The sequence below is a fragment of the Leptonychotes weddellii genome, chromosome 6 (assembly GCF_054177405.1).
Source record: "Leptonychotes weddellii isolate Sample4059 chromosome 6, ASM5417740v2, whole genome shotgun sequence".
In the NCBI taxonomy this organism is placed as follows: domain Eukaryota; kingdom Metazoa; phylum Chordata; class Mammalia; order Carnivora; family Phocidae; genus Leptonychotes; species Leptonychotes weddellii.
In genome coordinates this window covers 102,259,289-102,271,632 of record NC_138374.1, presented here as the reverse complement: position 1 = coordinate 102,271,632, position 12,344 = coordinate 102,259,289, and the positions used below count along the sequence as shown (strand labels likewise).

The window sequence follows — 12,344 nt, the reverse complement described above, 5'->3', positions numbered from 1 at the left end:
TAATCTGATGGTTTACAATAGTAGATAAAATATTCTATGGATCTTGTTTCCTTTTCCAGTCCTTAGAATGGATCTGTTCTCACTGCCTTAGCATAATAGCTAGTTTTTGCTACATAACAAATGACCCCCAAAGTTAGAGCCTGAACCATCTGTTTATCATCATGCACAGTTCTACAGACCAACAATTTAGGTTGGGGTCAGCTCTGCAATTCTGCCAATCTAAGTCACTCATGTGTTTGTAATCAGCTGTCAGCTTCTGGTTGAAGCCTATCCCATTGATCAAAATAAGTCATATGATTCATTATGGGAAGGCACTACCAAAGGGCAAATTTATAAGAAGTAGTGAAAAAACTGGGGCCATTACTGCCATCAATTCACTAATTTATTTTTCTTAATTATTATTTCCATCTCCTATAATGGCATCTCCTGGACAATGAACGTCCCTGCATGCACTGTTCTCAGTGTCGCAACATAAAAAGTAAATGATTCAGCCAAAATGTCTTCTTCTCTATGACATAATGACTTATCACCCTTGAACTTATGCCATAAAGTAATTGGAACCAACAACTTCTCACAAGATCCCAGAAGTATAAGTGAATCTAATAAAACCATCACCAAGAACACCAAAAATAAAACATTTAGTCAAATAAATATTTTGACATCTACATTTGCCACAAAACAAAAACAAAAACACACCAAGTCAATGGTACCTCTATCCTTCCCTTTTCTCCTTCCTCCTCGGCTAAGCTTCTTATCACTCAACTGAAGTTAGTTACCTGCTATTTTGATCAAATCGAACCCAGAGGAATTTGGCACCAAGTGAAAATGGGAAATCAACTGCCACCCACATTCTCTAACTTGGGAGCCAAGAAAAAAAATGGGCTTTTCAAATGTATTGTTTCAGAATTTGGAGCTGTTTTCAATGGTAGTAATACAATACCCACCCCCACCACCCCATCCAATCCAAAATCCCAAAAGAGACAACAGAAAAAGCTATTCTACTGGTTACCTCACATAACCCCACATTGCTATTCGTACACATAAAACAGGTCATTTTAGTAGGTTGCTTCAATGTCTTGAGTTCAACTAAATGGTTTATTTTGTATAACTGTATGTCTTCTGAGAGCTATTTGGTCCCTTCTTACACTGCAAATGAATTACTCCTTCATAGGAAATGTTCACTAAGTAAGAAATTGGAGGATTGTAAGTCCAAGAGAGAGGCGATCTGATGAAAGTTTTTAAAGGACCTCCCTGGGTGCTGTGTTGAGAATTATAGGAGATTCAAGAGTGGGAACTAGGAGAATAGTGAGAAGACTATTATAAGAGTCAAGGCAAGAGATGATGGTGGCTTAACCTATGATATAGCAGTGCAGGTGAAAAATGGAAATATTTAGTAAATATGCCATGTGTACTTTAAAAATTGTGCATTCTGTAGTTACAGAACTCTATAAATACCAATTAGATCAAAGTGTTTAATACTATTGTTAAAATCTGTGTCCTTACTAAATTTTTGTGTAGTTGTTTCATCCATTACAGGTCAATGACATTAAACTCTTCAATTGTAACTATAAAATTGTCTGCTTCTCCATTTAATTTTGTCAATTTCTGCTTCATGTATTTTGAAGTTCTCTTATTTGACATATACATGTTTATGACTATATGTCTTCCTGATGAACTGACATTTTTATCATTATGAATTGTTCCTGTTTATCTCTGGTAATACTCTATGTCTTAAAACCTATTTTTTTCAGATATTAATATGGCTACTCTAGCCTTCTTACACTTAATATTTGTATGGCATATTGTTTTTCCAACCATTTCACTATATGGGGTTTTTCAGGGGTTTTTTTAATATATATTTTGTTTATTTATTTGAGAGAGAGAGCACACTAGAGAGAGCAAGCGCAAGTTTTTTTAATATATATTTTGTTTATTTATTTGAGAGAGAGAGCACACTAGAGAGAGCAAGTGCAGAGTGAGAGAGAGAAGCAGGCTCCCCACTGAGCAGGGAGCCCAACATGGAGCTCAATCCCAGGACCCTGGGATCATGACCTGAGTGAGCCAAAAGCAGACACTTAATGGACTGAGCCACCCAGGCACCCTGGGGTTTTTCAGTTTTAACTATTCTGATTATATCTGCCTTTTGAATGTTTACTCCATTAATATTTAATGTAATAAATTGATATGTTTGGAATTATGTCTGCCATTTTATTACTTGTTTGGAATTATGTCTGTTTGTCCCTCTGTTTTTTCCTTTCTCTGTTCCTCCATTTCCTACCTTCTTTTGATATATTTGAATACATAATTCCATTTTAAATTTATCCATCGGCTTTTTAGTAGCACATGTTTTTCTCAATGAGAGGAACTGGATTTTATAATAGCCTTAGTAATATGAAACAAAACTAAGTATTTTTTGGCCCACTATATAAGTAGAATCACATAGTGATTATCTTTTTGTGATGTAATTTTTATTCTGTGCTCAATATTGGTGAGATTCATCCATGTTGATACTTATATAAAGGGCCAAGAAAGTAAAAGCCAATGTATTGTTTAGGAATATACATGCATCCTTAATCTCTAATTAAAACAAGGGAATGTCATAGGATTGAGATACACAGAGGAATTATAATGTTCTATTTCTGAAACTGGGTAGTGAGAATATGGGTATTTGTTCTACTATTATTCTTTAATCAATACATTTATATTATCTATGCACCTTTCTTTGTAAAATATATTTCTCAATAAAAACCACACCACACATCAAAAAAAAAAAAAAAACCTAAATATTTACTTCTTATACTCTACAACATGGAACAAGAATTGAAGTATAGCAGCCTTGGTTGCTAAGCTTAAAAAAAAGGAGACTAAAAGGGTACTAAACACTTGAAGCGTGTCTATTTTTTCCTCATTGTAAGAACTTTTTATTTTTTGTTTTTGTTTTAATAGTGTTTGTGCACCTTTACTCACAATTTCATTCACTATAAAGTCCAGGCATATATCGTCACTGCAGGTTAAGCCATTGGTGCAAAAAAAAAAAGACTATGCTATAAGGAAAAATACAGTGTAGGTAAGCACAGATGTCTCTGCTAATTAACAAGAAGAGCAAGATACACAATGAAAAAGGTGAATGAAGTTTATGTTATTATTCCCAGGAAGAACATTTTCATTCAGTTCAAGGAAAGAATTTCTTTAAAAGCTGTTCAACTACTTTAGAAGTAAAACATACACATACCAGAAGCACTAGAGACTTTTTCAAATTAATTCAGTGCCAAAAAACAAACATGTCCATGCTGGAGGAGTAAGAGAAGTTAAGATGAATTTGTTTAGGCTCAATTAATTTTCTAGTTATTTCCTTGCCATACCAATGAGCTCATTTCTCTGTCGATGATTTAGTTGCAATTAGGACTATAAGTTAACTCTTTGGGACTCCTTACTACAGCTGTTCCAAAATATTTAATGTCATTAGAAAGAATGTGTTTTTTTACATTTTTCTGTAGTCTTACTTTTCACATATTCATGCAATCCCATACCATATGATTCCATTTACATAAAATTCTAGAAAACGCAAAACTATAATGATGGAAAGCAAATTAGTGGTCACTGGGGGGTGTTAAGAAGCTCACGAAGATTGACTAAAAAAAGTCATATGGGAAGTTTTTGAGATGATAGATATGTTTTATACAATGGTATATGTTTGTTAAAAATCATCAACTTATAGGCTTGCAATTGGTAAATTTTGTATGTAAATTAAACTTCCAAGAAACTGACCAAAAATGTTAAAAGCAAACAAAAATTCCAACTTCAAATTGTTTCTGAAGCAAATACTCTCTGGAGCTGGCAGTAAAAAATTTACATTAAAATAAAGGCAAAATAATTTAAAAATCTGTTTGAACTATCATCAGTGGCCAAGCTGAAAATACTACATACTCTATACTTATTTGAGATTACTGTAGTATGAGAATCTCAAAAGCAGGCTAAGCATTTTGTGTACCATATGAAAAAATGAGAACTCTGACCCTTGAGAAATTAAGATTTTGTCTGTATGTTAAACTGGCCTTTTTCAACATTTTGACTACATTGCTTATTACACTTTGTGTACATATTAATCAGTCAAATGGTGCATGGATTTAAAATGAATTTTAATGAATCGATGCTATCTATATCTTTATCTTTATTATAGATATATTATAGCTTCACTATAGATACAGTATACATGCCATTTAATTTCAGCTCCTCAGTCTTGAGACAGAAGTAGGCAGAACACTCAAGTTGCTAAATTTGCAGCACTCCTTTAATAACCCCCCTCAATTCACTTTCATTCTCATTGCTTTTAATTGCTTAATTGCTCTTAAGAGTTGTCTCTATCAGGCCCTAATCTAGACAAACCCATGATTTTCATTAAGCTTTCCAAGATGAGTCCAACCTTCACAGATTTGTCCTGGGTTTTTGTTTTGTTTTTTTTTCATATCTACAGTGACTATGTGTGGTGGTACCTCATTATATAATGTCTTCAGGTTGAAAATAATTAGAAAAATAGGGAAGCAGAGGCTGGAAAGGAAGAAAGGAGGCAACATTTATAGAAGAGCAAGATCCAATGTTCTTGCAAGGAAGACTGGGAATAGAGAAAAAAGCTGAGGCAAAAGCTGAGGTTGAAGGTTTGAGAACTGTATTCCTTCCTGTCAAAAAAGCTCCAGAGGAAAAGTGGGGCAAAGCTGATAAATTCAGTCTAGAGCGCTCTATTCACTGGGATATAGAGTCAATATCAGGGTTAATGACTCTGACTACTGGGAAAATACAGATCTAAAGATTTCCCACTTAGCTATGCTCAATTTTATAGTTTAATATAATAATAATTGAAAGGCTAACCAGAACTTCACCTTCATCAAGCATAGGAGCATCTCTGTATCTTCAGTTAGAAGACTGAGCAGGTAAGTCAACGCTGCACTTCCCTAATTTTTTCTGTGTACTGTTCTCATCTCTTCATTCAGAACTTGCCAGAATCAAAATTCCTCTCAGACTGTTTGTATTACCACATGCCTTGACTATGTTAGATCCCTCAATAATTGGTTATTAATATGGTTTTCATATAGGAAGGATTCCTGTATGAATGCAACTGCTGATAAACACAGATGCTGCCAACCAGGCTAGTAAAAATCAATTACTAGAAATTTTTAAAAGTTGATGGTTTTCCTTTGACCCAATAATTTCACTTCCAGAAAAATATCCCAAGTAAATAGTAAAGGGTAGGCAAAAATCCTTAGCTATGTAGAAGAAGAAGAAAAAAATGGAGAGGAAGAAAGGCAGGAAGTAGAAAACAGGAAGAAAGGAAGGGACCAAATGCAGAGAGATTTACAGCTTCATGATTTAGAGGACTTGGATCTTTTTCCCACTTCCATGCCACCATGTTGTGTTTCAACTATATAGTCAGTATATGCAACTGTATGTTCCTTCTCTCATAATTCTCACTTCATGAAGAATACTTTTTATCATTCAATAAATGACATAGGAAATGAATGTTTCTCTTCAGAATAAAGGACTTTAAAATTCACCATGCTAGCTGCTAGAGAACAGGTCTTTTGGAAATAACTAGGTCTGTATACAACTTTGTCCATTTCTGGTTATCATGTTAAAAGATATCAACAGCTATTTGATGGCTAAGAACAACTAAAAACAGTGTGTCTGAGTCAACTTCTCCCAGAGAGAGGTTTGGTTTTCTAATCACAGACCACCCTTGCATCTTGGCTAATATCCAGCTGACCACTATTGGTAAAAGAGGAACTGGGTTAAGGACTATGAATGGTTTATTATAAGTCAAACTATTTATATATAACTTGAATAACTGCATGCTCTTGTAATAGAGATCTGAAGCATCATATTTAGAAATCATTATTGTTGAGATGACAATTTCAAAGAAAAACTTTCCCAATATGTATGTCTCAGAGATAGCCAAAAGGGTAGCAGGCTGCTCTGGATATAGAACACATTTGGATTTAGGGTCAGTTCTTATGTGTTTGGGGCTATACATTATCTCATCTCAGAGGCTGAAACAAAATTAGTTCTGTTAGTCAGATAATAAGCACAATGGCAGACATGGAAATCACCAGTGAAAGCTGATGTTTCTTTGTCTTTGAAGTATTATTGCTTTTATGTTTTGTTCCAGGAGGAGGTCAACTTAGAGCTGAAAATATCTTCTTTCTATTTTCTCTAGAAAGCATTTTCAGAATTTGTACTCAGGCAGGATTCACTGTGTAGAATTCTCAAACAAACAAAACCAAAAAACTTCTAGAAGGCATATTCAGAAGTTATTTATTCATTTGAATTGCTCTTAAATGAATTAAAAGAAAATTCAAATTTTATCTTCTTTTGAACTTGCGAGCATGTTAGTAATATTATTTTCATCACCACTTTGCAGCCATCAGATATTTTCTCTCTAGCATGGTGCGGTTAAGCAAATCAAAACCTGACTTCCAGACCAATGGAGTCCCTGACCCAGGCTATTACATGAGATCAAAATGATCTGAAATATGCTCAAGAGCCAACTGACAAAATAGAAAATAGAATCCATGACTACATTCAGAAAGAACTAACTGTTAAGGAAAAAAGATTGCTTTCCCAAAATCTTATTGAAACTTAGAGCTCTCCAATTAATTTGTTAATTTAGCCACAGTACAGGCTTTATTCAAACTATATGGACATTTCTATTTGCAAATCTTGTCTCTTTGATGAAAATTTGGTCAAGCACCTATTGAAAGCTGTAGTAAAAGATTCTTCTAACCAGAAAACTACTTACTCCATGCCTGTGTTTGGCCTCTGACCCCTAAGACACCACCATCATGTGTTTAAGGTCCCCCTCAGACTCAGCCAGCCACACCCTCCTACCTGCATCCCGACCCCTGGAAGGCATTATAGTAAGATGTCATCCTCCACATCCGTGATTCCCAAAGGGTTTATTGGAGTTTCCTGGGTTAGAAAAAGGAGGGGACTCTTTTTGCCCCCTGATGAGGTGAGCTCTTCAGATATCCTCTTTCTCCTTCCCCTTCCCCTCCTCCCTCCCTCCCTTTCCTCTCCGAAGTTTGCAAATCAACTCTTTCACTTAATAAATGGAGAAATTGATAAATATAGAGAGATTATTTGTGGCATCCAAGGTCACACAGCTAGTTAGTGACAAAGTAAGGGCTAGGATCTTGGTCAATTAACCCCTAATTCATACCCTTTCTCCTACTTGTTCATTCCTTCAACAAATATTTATTGAGTGCTACTATGTTCCTATTACTGAGATGTATACAAGAGATAAAATAATGAAAAATATAAGTACAGTTTTTGTTCTCATGGATTTTATATTCTGTTGGAATCTAATGGTATAAGATTAAAAATAAGCATGGAGAACAAATAAAAAAATTAAAAGATAACTTCAGAAAGTCATAATTGTAACAAAGAAAATAAAAGAAAGTAATGGAATAGCAAATAACCTGTGTTATTTCATTAGCCAAGGGCAAGGAAAGTCTCTCTCAAGGGGAGATACTTAAGCTGACTGGTAAGGAACTAACCATGAAAATTTCAGGGATAGAGATGCTCCAGGAGGAGGAAAGGGGACATATAGAAGCCCTGGGGAGTGAGTGAAGTGGGTAGGTCAAGGTAGCTATAATGTAATGACTGAAAGGGAACATGCCACAATACTGTAGTGAGTTGAAGCATGCCCCCCACCCAATTCATGTCTGCCTGGAGTCTCAGAATGGTACCTTATTTAGAAAGAGAGTCTCTGTAGATATAATTAAGGTAAAGATCAAGAAGAGAGCATACTGAAATAGAATGGTCCCTAAATCCGTGAGCGTGGACTTGTAAGAGACAGAGAAAGACATTCACACACAGAGGAGGCCCTGTAAAGATAAAGATGGAAGAAACTGGAGTCACGCTGCCATAAACCAAGGAATGCCAAGAGCCACAAGAAGCTGGAAGAGGCAAGAAAGAATTCTTCCATCCTCCAGATGGAGCGTGGCCTTGCTGACACCCCGATTTGGACATCTAATCTCCAGAATTGTGAGGGAATATATTCCTGTTGTTTTTAAACCACCATGCTTGTGGTCATTTGTTTTGGCATGCCCCGAAAACTAACACAAACATGAAGCCAGAGAATGAAGCAGGCTCACTGCCATGGCAAAAAGTGGGAATTTTATTCTAATGAAAATTCTCAGTGTTGGATAACTGATTTATGGCTTACAAAAAGCACTGTGGATACTGTATTGAAGAACAGATTTCAGAGGAGTAGGCAAGACTGGAAGCAAGGAAACCAAGTAGATGCTACAGTTAGAATGCTCCAAGTCAGAGATGATGGGTATTTGGTATAAGGCTCGAGTAGAGTGCACAGAGGGAAGTGGAGAGATTTGGGATAGCCTTTGTGAGTTGAACATATAAAACATGTTGATGGATTGGACATGGAATTCATTTCTATAAAATATTTGCTGCCAACTTTCAAAATAGCAAGCAGCTCTTTTACATTTTGCTGTTAAGTACAGCAAGTGCTCCATCCCCTCCCAGATTTCTTTGTCACATTCAGTAAATCATGACTATTATTATAGTGAGTTTAGTATCAAGATTGCCACTGATGATAAAAAATGGAAAATAAGTTAACTGAGTGTGTCTGATATGAGAGATACCTTATGTATCTGTAACTCAACCAATCTTCAGCAGCATTGAACAGAGGTATTCTTGTTTTTAATTTGAATTCAATCAATTAACATATAGTATATTATTAGTCTCAGAGGTAGGGGTCAGTGATTCATCAGCCTTACATAATGCCCAGTGCTCATTACATCACATGCCCTCCTTAAAGTCCATCACCCAGTTAGTTACCCCATCCTCCCCTCCAGCAACCCCTAGTTTGTTTCCTATGATTAAGAGTCTCTTATGGTTTGTTTCCCTCTCTGATTTCATCTTGTTTTATTTTTCCCTTCCTTCCCCTATGATCCTGTTTTGTTTTTAAATTCCACATATGAGTGAGATCATATAATAATTATCTTTCTCTGATTGACTTATTTCACTTAGCATAATACCCTCTAATTCTATACACATCATTGCAAATAGCAAGATTTCAGTTTTTTTGATGGCTAAGTGGTATTCCATTGTGTGTGTGTATACATACATATGCGTGTGTGTATACGTGTACACACACACACATCATCTTTATCCATTCATCCATCCATGGACATCTGGCCTCTTTCCATAGTTTGGATATGGTGGACATTGCTTCTATAAACACTGGGGTGCAGGTGCCCCTTAGGTTCACTACACTTGTGTCTTTGGGGTAAATACCTAATGGTGCAATTGCTGGGTTATAGGCAGCTCTATTTTCAACTTTTTGAGGAACCTCCATACAAGGTATTCTTATTTCCAAATGAGTAAACTGCAATTTCAGATACAGTGAATAACATGACCAAAGACACGTGTGCTTACAAATAAGTCTTACAATTCTCAACAGGTTGATCCTCAAAACAAATGATATGATCTACTCATCTAGCTGCCCAAATGACAAAATAATGATGTGCAAGTTGAGGGAGAGGCTTTAAGATCCAAACATTTGCTCTGTATTGGCGATCAGGAGACCTGGGGTATGATATTAACGATTTTTTTTAACACTGTCATCTCTGGTAAACTAGACTATTCGGGCGTCTGTATGGACTTGGCCAGAGCTTCTATTTTTTTGTTGGTTCCTTTTTGTATCTTTATCTACACAATTTATTTCGTCTGAATAAATAGACAAGACTGGCACACAGAATAGAAAGGAGTTAGGGGAAAAACCACTGGTATTACTTTTGGAAACACCATAACATTCTTTGATCTTTGGAGTCTGCATCTTTTGAAACTAAAATAGAAACTAAAAGAAACAGATTCAGTCACTCCCGCATCCCTCTGGAGGCCTATTCTTTAAAGACTTGATGATGTCTTCATACAGGAACTCCAATGACACAATGACACAACTGGAGTATTCTGCCCCAATTAACAAAATGGTTACAATGTTTTCAAATGATTGTTAATGATACACGATAAAGGTTAACAGCTCATCAATATAAGATTCCCAGCTGAAAAGCTAGAGCTTTCCAAAGAAAATGTTTAATTTTTTTTCAGTTAGCTTGATCTCAAGAGGCAAAAATCTTTTGAAAACAAATTAAACTTGCTATTAGCAGTGCTAGGTAAGACTATTACTCTCACAGTAAGCTCTAGTGCAAACGCTGATAAAAATAAAATTGTAGATAAAAAAATTCAAGGGAAATCCTAAATGGACCTCTTCTATAAGCCATGATGGGAAAAATAAAGGTATTTGACATTTCACATTTCAAAACAAGATTTTTACAAACACTGGTGTTGGAGTAATTTAGATCAGTGTTCCTTAAGCTAGTCATCAAATACAGATATTATTTTCCAAATGAGTGGTTCCCAGACTTCCAAATTTTATAGACAGCTAAACTTTTTTTTTCCAACTGGGAACACCAATAAAATGCTTCCAGACTTTCATTTTCTCACTAAGGGCATTTAAAAAAAACCCAAAAACCTATTTTTCTAGCATTGCCTTTTTTTTTTGTACATGACATTTTGTACTTTTGCAGGTATATCAATCGGTATGATTCCCAGAATTGGGATTGCTGGGTCTGTGAATCTATAAATTTAGTAAATATTAACAATTGTCCCATTTTGCATTCCTTTTTTTTTAAGATTTTATTTATTTATTTGACAGAGAGAGAAGGAACACAAGCAGGCAGAGGGAGAGGGAGAAGCAGGCCTCCTGCTGAGCAGGGAGCCCGATGCGGGGCTCGATCCCAGGACCCCGGGATCATGACGCAAGCCAAAGGCAGACGCTTAATGACTGAGCCACCCAGGCGCCCCTCTAGCATTGCCTTTTTATAAAGGAAATTATATTCGAGCCCTCCGAAGTAGAAAAAACATAATCACAGAAGAACTTGGTAAAATACTCATAAGTTAAAAACTTTGCCGTGGGCTACTAGAAGAACTCCATATCCAGAAATTATAAATAACTTACCCAAGATCTAGTTCAATAACTTACCCAAGCTAGTTAATACAGGATAGAAACTGGCACAGGTAGATACTCAGCGAGTGTTAGTTGTTGAACAGAAGGCAGGACTCTGCCTTCTAACTTGGTACCTAATTTCCATACATAGTAAGCAGAGATACTCAGAGTGTGCTTTTCTTTCTAGTTCTGCCTGCAAACTTGCAGTTTCTCAGGCCATTTGCTGCACTGTAACCTGTCCTCTCCGTATTCCAAGTGTCTCCAGGGGCAGATCTTCCAGTGCTGGGATTTCCCAGCTATTTTTTTAAGGAGACAAGGGGTAGCAATGTTCTTCAGCACAGGCTTTATGTGAGTGGTTTTCATTCCTGACAGAATTTCAGAATCACCTGGGAAGCTTTCAATAAATACAAATATGTGCTTCCTATTCCCAGAGGTTCTGATATAATTACTCTGGGGAGGAGACCAGATAGGATGATTTTTTATTTTTTTTTATTTTTTTTATTTTTTATTTTTTTTTGGGGGGGGGTCTTCCGGTAAAAACCGGAAAACCTGCTAGACAAATTCTAAAAGAGCTGTAACACTGAGATAGGATGATTTTTTAAATTCTCCAGTATATTCTAAGGCACTGCTTTTAGGAGTTTTGCACCTTCCCTGTTTTCTGTCTCAGTTTCTCACTTTCCTGCATAAAAGCTACTGAAATTACAACAGCAAAATATGCGCACCCATGTTTGATATGGTTCTTGGTTTGGAGAGCTTTTTAAAATTGTGATACAAGCAGACTGGCCTCTTTAAAGATTCATTTTGTAATAAGAGATTTTGAAAACAGGTTTAAACAAGTGATTCAGTACTAAATCAGGAATTGGACCTCTATATGAAGCCAGGGTCATGTGTGCTAGAGAGATAGCAACAGAAATTCTGCTTGATGTTATGACTAGTGAGTCAAAGGTAATCTCAGCAGAAAAAATAAAAGCAGATGGATCTTACATACTGAGGAATGTTAAGGAAATAATTAACACCTTCCATCTGCATGGTTTAGGGCCAGACATCTGCTCAAGATCTCCAGACAACACTAGAGTTAAAAGAAAGTTATCAATCTCTTCTCTGGATATGGAGGAAAAAAATAATGCTTAGACTAGTTCACAGTTGGTAAACTATGCCAACTGTGCTTAGGAATCAGGCTGATATTAGCGGTGCCTGGGTGGTTCAGTTGGTTAAGCATCTGACTCCTGGCTCCGTGCTCAGCAGGGATTCTGCTTCTCTCCTTCTCCCTCTGCCCCTTCCCCTGCTCAGACATACACAGTCTCTTTCTAAAATAAATAAATAA

The 12,344-nt window shown here is 36.2% G+C and overlaps 1 non-coding gene across 1 annotated transcript; it reads right to left on the bottom strand.

The window, feature by feature from the left end:
• Positions 1 to 11,541: 11,541 nt before the first annotated feature.
• Positions 11,542 to 11,603, bottom strand: LOC115941953 (U7 small nuclear RNA). The gene has a single exon (XR_004076606.1). It is a non-coding gene; the product is annotated as a U7 small nuclear RNA (small nuclear RNA).
• Between the last annotated feature and the right edge of the window lie 741 nt (positions 11,604 to 12,344).